Genomic DNA, 12,654 nt, shown 5'->3' with positions numbered 1-12,654 from the left:
AACATCAGAGCTCTTTTTTTGCATGAGGATTTTTACTTTATATTCTAACATGAACCTGAACGTTTTCAATAATGAACCAAGAATCATTCCCACCTCATTTACGTCAATAACCTAATTTTAAAGGGCAATAGATTAAATGATATGACTAACACTGTCTATAGAAGGCAGTCAGAATCTTTACAATGATATTGAATCAACATAAGTTCTAAGAATCAATTGAACACAAGCCATCTCTCATTAAGTTCAACTTGCACACAATTCTAGGCCACAAGTTAAAGAAAAGAATACACCAAAGACATTTTCTATGGCTTACACATGCTCAGTTTCAGTACTTGTTACATGTTCATGGCTCAGTCAAATTTAATTACTCAAACTCTATTTTTTTTTGGCTGAAAAAAAATTACTAACTTAGCATAGTACATGTATTTGATTCTAATATAATATACATTGATCATAGATAACATACACAGGTAGAAACAGACTCAGTCTACAATGGCAGCCTATCCTAGATTTTCATATTGGTAAAACTGGCAATTCTGAAACGAATGTGAAAGTGTTGTATTGTAGTAAGTCATTTTGATTCTGACTTTCCTGGTTAAATTCCCTGTCTAATGAGGTTTATAACATACAGGTCACAGCCCAACTTTACCTAAGTTGACTTTGGCCAAGAGGTGTACATAAGAGAAATGATTTCAGTAATGCAACTTAATCATATCTTCTTTTTTTTTAATTTTCTGTCATGGAACATCACATGCATGATACATGCTCAACTACAGTTCTCACCTACATGTACTGAAATGAAATGCACAGTAAAATAATGGTCAACACCAAATACAAGGAAATAAGGAATGCTAAGCTATCAAACCCATGCAATGTAACATTGATAACTCAACTGAAATCACATAAGCAATGTGCATGCAGAGTGATTAGTCAAATTAAAATAAAAAGGAAATACAAAACAACTCAGAAAGTAACACAAAAAAAAAGTCAAATTGATGTAAATCTACTAGAATTTTTAAGGCTGATATACTGAATGTACTTCTATTCCTCTATAACAGGGTATGATGCTAACATTTTCTGAACCTCATCCAATGGGGCAAGTTGATGAGAGTTCTACTAGCCCAAATGGAAAACTAAGTGGTCCTTAAGTTCATGCATGTTGATTGGCTGTTTTTCTGGCAAGTACAATTTCACTTTTACTAGTCCAAATGGTAATTTTACCTGTCAATGGCACAACCTTAAATGTCAGACCCCATATACAAGTTACCTATATAGGATAAAATGGCATATTCTTCACACTTAGAAAGATGATATTTCTATTTTAGGGGAGGGATCCAGGATTTAAGATTAGGGGGAGCACAGTTTAAATTTCGAAGAGCAAGGTTAAATTTTCGAAATATTCTTCTAGAGTTGGTGCAATGTAGATATCTTTTGTGGTAAAATTAGCAAGAAATTAAAGTTTCAAGCTAAAACCGCCTATATCTACCCTTGACAACCCATGCTTTGCAAATTTTAGGGGGCGCATGCCCACCATGTCCCTGCCTGAATCCACCCCTGGTATTAGTCAGAGCTTATCTACAGGTGTTCTTAGAACTAAGTTGAACTAGACTGTATATTTACGCAAAAACTAAGTACTGAAGAACCAACTATAACATCATCTGCATTTAATAAAAAGTTTTTGTTGGACTGTTTATAATGCTTTCTGTAATAATATACCTTGTATTTATTTACTGAATATTTTTAATTTAAATTATAAACAAGTATATAAATAACATAGTACATGTTTGTACAATAGAGTTTAGTACAAAGACCTATATCAGAAGGATACTTGTACTGCACCCTTCCAGATATTAACAACAACATAGTAATTCACATATTTCATAGTGTATAGTTTTTACCACTGACTTCATAATATCGCACAAACTTTCTTCTCCTTAAATGGATTATCCTTCACTGGGTTTATCAAAGGATCTTCTATCATTCGTTGATTACAAAATTGAATCATTTCTGGCAATGTTTTTGTCATTCTTACTCTATCTATTTTTAGATGAAGGGTCATTTGTTCCTTTTGGTTTTTCAGCTTGATAACTTGATCATTCTTTGATTGGAAAGGCATGGTGGTTTCAAGAAGTCAAAGTACCAAAACCTGTACAGGAAAGAACAACAAAAAACACATCATGCAAAACTAAAAAAAAAGAACAGGGTAAGAACACAATGTGGTAATGTTGACAGAAACTCAAAAACAAAAATCATGAACAGTGTATGTAATAACTCACTTTTTGAAAACAGCAAAATATTATGATACATACATAGTAAACTGTACACACATAGGTTTGTCTTAAAAGTACAGTTTTTCCAATTCTCTATGAATTTCTAACCTATGTCATATCAATTATATTTTCTGTCAACATTACTACAATGGAACAAAATAAACAAAACCAAATTCATTTATAGCAAAATGATATCTAATACAGCCATTCAATAATCTAGTGTATCTACTTTTTTTCAGGGGAGATAACTTACAAATTTAAATTTGTGTTTTTAACAAAAAGCTTCAAGGGATCATTTTCTCTAACAATAAAATCAATGGCATTCAATAACAAAATCAGTTAAATTCTGTAATTGTCATGACAGGTTATCAATTAATTTTGTTTCAAATGCAGGCTTTCTATTCACATAAAAAAAATTGACATTAACTTGAAATTTTAATTCTGTTGAGGAAATGCCAGATGCATTGATGATTTCCCAGTTCTCTACTGAGGCATTAAACAGTGCTGTAACAATCCACCCACCTCACGATATGATATGTACTGTGATAAAAGGGTGACCATGCAATACAATACATAACAGCATGTTGTCCTATATATTTTCTTCAATTTGGAATACAAAACATTCAACAGATTTAAGAATGAGGAACTTAGTTGAATCCTGGTTTCAGTCTATAATAAAGATTAATGGATTTTTTTCTTACAAGACATGTCCTTATTTACTATTTGCATTAGTATTTCATCAATTCTTTGAAAAAAAAAAGTTGTATTTTTACCTGTATCGTATCTTGACCTAAGGTATCATGATACATTGATATCACGATGAATCATTTCATCCTTGGAATTAAAGGTTCTAATGAACAGCTGTATTGATAGAAAACATGGATAGCAACAACCAAACACCACTGAGAGTGCAAGATGGAGAAATATCAGATACCTGAGATAAAAATTTCCAGTTCTCTAACAAGGCTCTGCTGAGTTGAGACTACATTGAAATCTAACAAGGTGTCAGATATTCCCAAGTCATGCATTTTCTGGTGGCATTTGGTTCTTTTTCTCACTCTTAATTTAAAAATTTATTTTTCCAATTTAGAATTCCCTGTTTGTTGCTATGTCATAAGACATCTTATGACATTACAGAGGAGTATTTGATTTCACTTGTGGGTGACACAAGGAAATCACACATGCCTTACTATGTAAATTAGGAATGATCGTTTCTTAAAAGTGAGAAAATCAGTATTTTTCAAGATGCACTGAATAAAAATAGTTGAATAGTATTGAAAATGACTACTTCAATTGACGGATACATGTAAATCACTCACTTTTAATCAACAGTGACATTTCTATTACACGAAATTCGATCCCTGGACAAATGATCTTTAGGGAAACCTTGCTAAACTGAAACCTGAATAATCTGAAGACCTTTCTAAAGTCCTTTCTAAACCAGACACTTTCTAAAGTCCCTTTCAAATCAAATCAATCTAAATATATTTTTAACCTTGATTAACCGAACACTTGTATAAACCAAAGCAATTTTAAAGTCCAAAAGGTGTTCTGTAAAAGCAGGATTCACTATACATGTATCTTTGTAAAAATTACTTGCTCAAGGGTTTTTGAAAACCAGGATAAAGGGTTTCTGTAACATTTTCACGCTATAGCTTTTCAATCATTTGGCACTTTTACGCTTCTTTCACGAGCAAGGAAGTTAACAGCTGCATGCTTTCTGTTGGTTTTGCCATGCATCATGCAAATTTTGGGGATCATTCTAAATTTGTATTTTTGTATCTTCAAATGCAAACTAAGTTCATTGCTTTCAATAAAGAATAAAATGCTCTAACTGACATCATACTGACTATTGATAATTTCAATTAAACAGCTGTGATGGAAGAGTTCACTAAATCAGAATACTGTACATGTAAAAACATACAAAACTGGACAACACTGAGTAACACTACTTACTGGTACTGGAAGTTATCCAAAGGCACCCTCTGAAAATCTTTTCCTTCAACACTGTTCCCTAAATAATAAAATTTAAGTATTTGATGTCACAATACGTGTAAATGTACATGTACTTTTCCAGATTAGGAGCAACTTCTAAAACAATTTATTTTTAAATGAACATTTGTATAAAGGTAACACTTAAATCAGAGTTGTGGTTATCTCACCAATACATATGTGCAAGTACTTATGGTGCACATGTTCCACCTAACCTAATATATGTAACCTGACATTCACCAGTTGTGTATGATATGCACATATATAATTACTCAATCAATAGTAAACAGAAAAAGCCAATGGACATGTACAAACATGCTCATTACCATATAACGAGAGATGTCATTCCCGCTTGATGTGCCACCCCCTTTATATTTATCTTATTATGAACAACTACATGTAATGGTGTTTGTGAGTACTGCTGATCTAAACAGAGTTCCCATAAAAAGCATGCCTCAATAATATGCATTGATCCCAATATATGATAAAATGGACCTTACTTGATTGGCAATAGGGAAATAACCAAATTTTAGTATGAATATTCTAATAACTAAATAGAATGATTTGCAACAGACAACTTGGTAAAGCCACAAATGTTAAATATAGTTATGACAAGGATGGACACAACATTCAAACTTGATATATGTACAGCTCTGGCTGAAATTTTGATTGTGAATAAATGTTTGACAAGATTCTGTCAAGAATGATAGTGGTCAAAGATCTTTGAATTTTGCAGTTCAGACATAAGAATAAAGTTAATGAAATACTTTTTTCACCCTCTTTTGGCTGTAAATTTTCTGAACCAAAAAAAAATGTAACCAGAGGCTGAATTGCTCACCTGGTTGAATTTTGTCTTTCAAGGGCAGTAAATTTAAGAAGAACTTCTACCATTGTTTTCAAGATATTAGCTGAAAACTGTAAAAAAAAAAACTGTCATTTTTCCCTTCTCAAGGGCAATAACTCTTACAAGGAATCGTCTGACAACTTTACTCCCTAAAGACTTCTGTAGTCCTAATAATATGAATCATTTCAGCAACTGGAAGAATTTGGCTAAACCTAACAGTTATGGATATAAATGCGAAAAACTACTGTCTGACCCCTATGTTCTATTTTTAGTAACGTCAGCCATGTTTTTCGACAGATCAAAAATCCCCACATCAATTCACTGCAGAATATCCTAAGGAACATTCACACCAAGTTTGGTTCCAATTGTTCAATTAATATTAGAGAAGAAGATTTTTGAAAGAAATAACAAAAAATAGCAAAAAATTTTGAAAAAGGGCATTAACTCCAACATGGTTTAACAGATTAGAATGAAAATTTGACCACAGATAGATCTCATCATGCTGAACACTTTTATCCATGTCAGAATTTAGCAAAACCTAACGGTTTTGGAGATATATGTGAAAAACCACTGTCTGACCCCTATGTTTAATTTTTAGTAATGGCGGCCATGTTTTTCAACAGATCAAAAATCCCCAAATCAGTTCTATGCAGGATACCCCAAGGAACATTCAAACCAAGTTTGGTTCTAATTGGTCAAGTAGTGTCAGAGGAGAAGAGTTTTGAAAAATTGATAAAGATGGTGATGGACGACAAGTGACAGCAATAGCTCACGTGGCTTTCATCCAGGTGAGCTAAAAAGGAAATCCTAACAAAACTTTTTGTGGTAAAATTTACTCTGTTTTACACAACTGCTTCATCAATGGGTCATTCTTTCATTAAACATACAGTCCTGAACAAGCCATATTGGGCTTTCCCAGTTAGACACCCCTTTTACTAGTTGGAAACATTTGTTACTTTGTGCAAAATTGAGCGATGAAAAGCCTAGAACACTGGCCCCCTCTCCATTGAAAACTGTATACATGTACATGTAGGTCTGCCCCTGCATTATGAGAGATGTTTAGCCCCTGATACTTTTTGCTTGGCTCGGTTTATCTATTGGATAAAAGTTACAGACCCAAATAAAATACAATATTTCAAGGCTTGTAACCTTAAGCAACTAATTCAGCTAATACTAAAGTGTACCTTCTGCGGGAAGATTTTTCAAATACAATAATTATTCCCACTTATAAATTAAATATGACACTTCCATAATGAGTTAAAAAAAAAAAAAAAAAAACATGAAAAAATGGGCCTATAGCCTTAAAATGGTCATTTTTGGTGATTTTTTTGTCATTTTTCACCGGATGTGGTGCTCACCAGGGATAAGACAGTGTCTAAAGAGCAATTTTTCCCAAGCTTGTTCCCACTAATCGTAATTTAAGTCAAAAATTGTTCATTACAATCATAGTAGAAGGTCAAGGGTCTCAACAGGGGTCACTCATGAGAAAAAATTTGGCTTTTTTGCAAATTTTGGCCTCCGATTGGCCTAAAACCGGAAGTGGTTAGTATATGGGGTTGATATTCTGTTGTTACAGGTCAAGAATTGAGCCTTACCCCTAAAAAAAAATCACAACTTTTTGTGGCCTTCTCAACTAATGACTTCTTGTTCAGCTGTCAAGTCCTTATTTTTTTTATCTAACTCTGTATAAAATAGCCTCATTTCAAAGCACATTCACCCCACTTGCATACCATATCAAATTGTGGTTTCCGAAGTTAAAAATAAAATTGCCAGAACCCACAGATCGGAATATATATACATACGGTTCCCACATGGTAAGAGCCTGTGAACTGGAAAGTTAGTTGTGAAGACTGAAAAAACACCATAGAAGGGGGTATACCCCCATATGGAGAATTAACCCTAGACTAATTTCAGGACTGTTGGAAATATGTGTCAAGTGACTTCTTTAAAAATCTTGTTGTTTTTAAGAGATGTTTTCAATTTATTTACCTTGAATTAAAAATTTGTCAGCTACAAATTTACAGCTAGTTGAAATAGACCAGTTCCAATTTCAATATAAATTTAGGTTAGCTGATGAGTAATTTAAATAGCACTCTAGGTAGAAATCTGCCCTACATTATACAAATGTGTCTTACTTAACTACCAGAGAACATCTATGTGATCTTTGGACAGCTTTTTTGTAATTTTGAAAAGCTGTCAATTATGATGACCTTAACCTTTAAATTTGATATTGACAGCTATTCAAACTTAAAAAAAAGTCAGTGTCCAATAGATCACACAGGTGTTCTATGGTAGAAAAAAAGGCATATTGGAATAATGTAGGGACAGATTTCTACCTTCAGAGCTATTTAAATTACTCACTAGCCTACTCGGCGTCACATAAATAACATACTGTTAAAATTTGAATAAAAATATTTTCTACGACTTTATTGACCCCTACCGTCGTTTAAATTGTCTTAAATGACTTGCTCATTCGTTTAGCCAAACAGCTTCTCCCTAAACAAGTCGCTTATTAGCTTAAATCATGCGTAACAAATCCTTACAGGAAAATCCCATACTAATATCTGCCATGTTGGTTTCTACGGGACGATTTGTTTACAACAAAGTTTGTAAGTTCCCGTCGAACTCCAGTAACAATCGTCTGCTTGATCAACTTCTCGGTATTGTACGTTGTTCGCGTAAAATAAATCTGAGATATCCAAAATAACGCTGAAATGCATTCTGGGTTCTTCGGTTTTTGGACAAACCATTTAAACATAAACAACATCTCCTAGCAACCCGATCACTGTAAACATGGCCAACTTTTTACAATGTAAAAATTGGCACCGAGAATTAAAATCTGACCAGAATTTAACGATTCAATGTTTAGGGAGAAGCCGTTTGACTAAACAAATGAGCAAGTCATTTAAGACAATTTAAAAGCAGTAGGTGTCAATAAAGTCGTAGAAAATATTTTTATTCAAATTTTAACAGTATGTTATTTATGTGACGCCGAGTATACATGTAAATTTGTATTGAAATTTAGAACTTGTATATTGCAACCGGCTGTAATAAGAACTTTCCTAAAGGCTAATTGTCCCATGCCTCTTTAAAAAAACAAACTGCAATATAATAATTAATTGATTATGTCAATATTGAATAAAAAAAGGTTATAAATAACTGCTACTAAGTGAACTATCTTCATGATCAAGTCACCTGCTGAATAATTTTTGACATGTGCCCCACCCTGTAATTGATTATTTTTATAATAAATACGAACCGCGTTTGATCGAGTAGTTTCAAGGTATGCAGCAAGAAATTTGGTTTTGTTATTAAACATTGAGAAACAGATATCATTGAAAAGGTAGAAAATGTGGATATTTCTGCAAAATATCGGTGACAAGTTTCTTGTGCATAAATAAATTTCAATGCGTGTGCGGACAACGCCGACGTGGGGACAGTTTTATCACCTTTTTGTATTTCAAAGATTACAAATCCTTGAGAGCTGAAAATCAGTCCTGGTAAATTTGTTGAACATCAAGCACAGTGGTATTTGGGAACAAATAACGTCTGTCGGCGACAGGTATTCTCTTATTTACAAATCAAAATGGCGATGGTATCGATTTGCTTGATCTATAGTCTATTTCTATGTAGGAAATTCCACCCTGATCCCGTTTGCAAATTATTATGGCCAAATAAATTTTTCCAGATAGGGTTACGCTAAAAATGTAACACCAAACCTGGGTTAAGATAACTTTAATCTCGAATTTTGCCTTTTGTTAATTCTGGAATTTTAAAGCTAACATTATTTTACGCCCTGCCTTTTTATTTAAAATTTAATTGATTCTACAAATGTTGCACCCCCATAAAAATCAAATTGTCGCTTCTTTACAGTCGGCATCACGAACTCATTGATCGTCATAGTGCGGAAATCTCCACTATGAGAACAGACTTGTTTACAATGTCTCCATTTAACCCGTCACATCAGCAACTCAATATTTTGAAAATCAAAAAAAAAAAAAGTTTTATCGGATAAGACACAAAATAACGTCTCTATACTTATCCACTTTCATATTATATGTCCCTGGATAAGAGCACATGCAGTAAATAATTCACGTGGTGTGTAATCCAAGTAAAAAGAAGCATAAAGAATAAACATTTAGAGGAAAAGGTTTAGATACATGGAAACCGATATCCGTAAAATAATAATGTACTCATCATCTGAAGAGGGAAGACTTTTAATTTTTTATAGTCCACGTCCCGTTTGGAAAACATTTGTTTTAAAAATAATTAATTAAGTAGTTTTAGCTTGTTATAGGTATTGTAGGTTGGGGAGTATTTTGATAAATTCCTCCTCTGGTAGTTTATTTTATGGCACTGGATAGAGTTACTCGCCAAATTAACAATAAAAAAAAATTATTGTTACTTAAAAGTCTAATTTAGACTAATATTCGGACCTGTTACCGGTTGCAGACACGTTTTAATTGAAGTAACAATAGTTTTTTTTTTGTTACATTGCGTTATTGTTACTTGACGTTGTATAGATACAAATTTATTTTTGTCATTCTTCATTTATTTATTGGTATTGAATACCACTAATGTCGATAGAATGTGAATGATTATGTGCATCACGAATATTATGTGTATTGTCAGGATCGTAGCTGCCTATACGCAAATACGCAATTGCGTACTTTCGGAAAAAGTAACAAAAATAAAAACACACATTTTAAAGATGAAATAAAGGTTTAATGCAATGACAAATCCTTTTTAATACATAATGATACTCCAATATACACCATAAAGTAATTCGCGATATCAAAACCATCAATTCCTGAAATTTTGTACTTTTCCGTATACATACGTTTACGTTTTACTCTCTGAAAGTTTGTTTTGCACGAACTCGAAGTTCAAAATGGCTTCTTCATCAAAATCAATAACTGAATCTTCAGAAAGTTTTCCGCCACCTTATCCAGATATATTGAAGCCTGAATCTCATTCAGTCACTTCAATGAGCGATGACGACAAATACATTGTGTTAACTGTGAAATGGGAAAACGTTGACAGATACAACTTTCCAGCTATGTAACGTATGATATTCATAATATTCAGAAATTTCATCTTAAATAAAGGAACTGTTATAAATAATGTCATAGCACTCCCTTCTCCTGGGGAACCCCGCGACTGACACCCCTCCTTTTTGAAGTGTCTTGATCCGCCCTTGAATGCAAGGCGAAACAGATTTCTTTTTCTACCAAATTTTATAGTGTTTGCAGAATCTTTTGTCTGATGTATTAAAGAGTCGGTTATACCTTCCTGCACTCATCCTAAGTTTGAACATCTCAGCTGAACATGATGTACTCAAGTTCTGCAATTCAAATCCGAGATAAATTTTACTATATTTACAAAATATAAATTTTCCTGATTCAGTTTCCTTAATAACTTTGTCTAAATACATGTAATTTTATTCGAATAGAAAGGCTACACCCGTAGGCAGGAATTTGTAGAAAGATGTGGTTCTATAAAATCGCCGAGCGAGTCCTTCACCTCGCACGGCTAGGTGCTATCGGCTTGAATAGTCACAATTGGTCAAATCAAACTTAACTTCGACTTTGATAGTACTTGTTCATTGTAAGAGGGTTTAAGAACCCCAAGAACCCCCATGGCTACGGGTGTGCTATAATATCTGAGGATGTAATATCAGGAGTATAATTGTTTTAAACAATTTTGATCAATGAAGGGAGATTTTATAGTTCTCTAAGTTTTTATCTTAGTTCCTCATATGCTGAATGTAATCATAGACATGTAACTAAAATTAAATTATAGGTCTCTGATGTAATACATTGTACATATTCTTATTAAAGACCACTATGTTGTAGATATTTAATTGTTACAAATTTTCCAAACTAGAATAATATAACTGAACATTAGTTTAATTATTCTAAACTGTTCTAAACCTATTTCTGCATGTTTTAGTAGAGGATAGTCCATGTTACCAGACAAATACTCTATAGTTTCTCACGAGTAACCGTAGTTGGGACTAATAACAATTATATTTATATTTAATCCCAGATGCAACTGTTATGTTATTTAGCCAGCATGTGTACTGTACTAACTTCTCGATTATTTCTGATCTAGAATCAACAAGTATCGATTTCTCTCTGTGTTGGTCTGACCTTACTCTTGTTTAATTTGTCTTGTTTCGACTTTACATCTTCTCATAAGGGTGCACTATACAGTTATATTAAGGCGCACTGTTTCGCACACCAAGTTACGCCGGTCAAAATTTGTAAAACTTTAAAATTAAAAGTTGAAATTTGGTTGATATATTGTTTAAATGTAGTTAAGCATTTATACATAGACAGATGTAATTATGTAATGGTAAACAGTTGTAATTGAAAGGAAGAATGGTATCCGGAACGTTTCAGGTACGAGGACACAATTAATTTCGTAGAAGCCTATTTGTTAGAGTTCTAGCGCGATACAAAAAGTCTGCGTAGTTTCGGCAAGCTCTGGCATAACGTATGAGTTGTGATATGAACACTCCATACGCAGGTGCTGAAGGGATGTTGCCACAGATGAAAGGAAAGTTGACAATTCTGAATGAAAAGTCATCACGTTTGTCGCAAAGTTTGGTCAATAGTTTTCCTTTACCATCGATTTCTAAGTGTAGGTCAAGATATGAGGCTGACTTCACAGTGTCTGTAGTATCCTTTATCTCAAGTTCGTTTGGGTAGATGCGATGTATCAAATCCCCGAAATTAGGATTGTTTAAAGATTATACGTCATCTATATAACGGAAACTGAAATAGGTCAGCAAGTAAAGGAGCACAATTTGTTCCCATTGGAATGCCGACCGTTTGTTGAAAAACATGTCCACCACACTGGACAAATATGTTGTCGATTAAAAATTCCAGCATTTTGTAAACATCTTCCTCTGTATATTTGGAAGATGATTTTGAATTATTTCTTACAAAGTATGAGGAATCTCTGCCAAGAACTATATATTTGTATCTAAGTGTACCATCTTTTTTGGAAAAACAACGATGTATAATGTTTTTAAGTCGGGATTTTAACTGAGTATGGGGAATATAAGTATACAGTGTTGAAAAATCATAGGTTTTAATGCTATTATATTCAGATAATAGTCTTGAACTAATTGTTTCCAAAAGATCTTTCGAATTTTTCAGGATGCACATTGAATTAATACCACTACGGGAGTAACAAGTGTTGTGGTAGAACTGCAGACCCTCTTTGACAGTTGTGAGTATAGAAGTTAAAAGTTTTGAAAGAGGTTTGGTGGTACATTTTGCAGATCCAGCTATGAAACGTTGTTTGTATGGGTTCTTGTGGAGTTTAGGAATACAGTACATAGATGGTAAATCACAATCATCGTCCTTGGTAGAGAGACCAAAAGAGGATAGCACAGACTTATGGTTTTCCACAATCTCTTCTTTGGAGAGTGTGGTAGCAGTATAAGTCTTATCACTGCTATTATTTTCTACGTCTACCTCTGATAATAAACATTGGATGTAAAACGTTTTGCAGACAAAAACAATGTTGTTTTGGGCT

General features: G+C 33.3%; 1 long non-coding RNA gene across 1 annotated transcript; it reads right to left on the bottom strand.

Moving 5' to 3' along the window:
- Window positions 1-408: 408 nt before the first annotated feature.
- Window positions 409-8,697, bottom strand: LOC148630125 (uncharacterized). The gene is made up of 3 exons (XR_015918496.1): window positions 8,556-8,697; window positions 4,227-4,284; window positions 409-2,146 (listed from the first exon to the last, which is right to left on the bottom strand). It is a non-coding gene; the product is annotated as an uncharacterized LOC148630125 (long non-coding RNA).
- Window positions 8,698-12,654: the final 3,957 nt, after the last annotated feature.

This window comes from Perna viridis, chromosome 1 (genome assembly GCF_037379345.1).
Source record: "Perna viridis isolate PV_CMFRI_1.1 ecotype Kerala chromosome 1, ASM3737934v1, whole genome shotgun sequence".
NCBI classification, from domain to species: Eukaryota; Metazoa; Mollusca; class Bivalvia; order Mytilida; family Mytilidae; genus Perna; species Perna viridis.
This window is presented reverse-complemented; position numbering and strand designations above follow the sequence as displayed.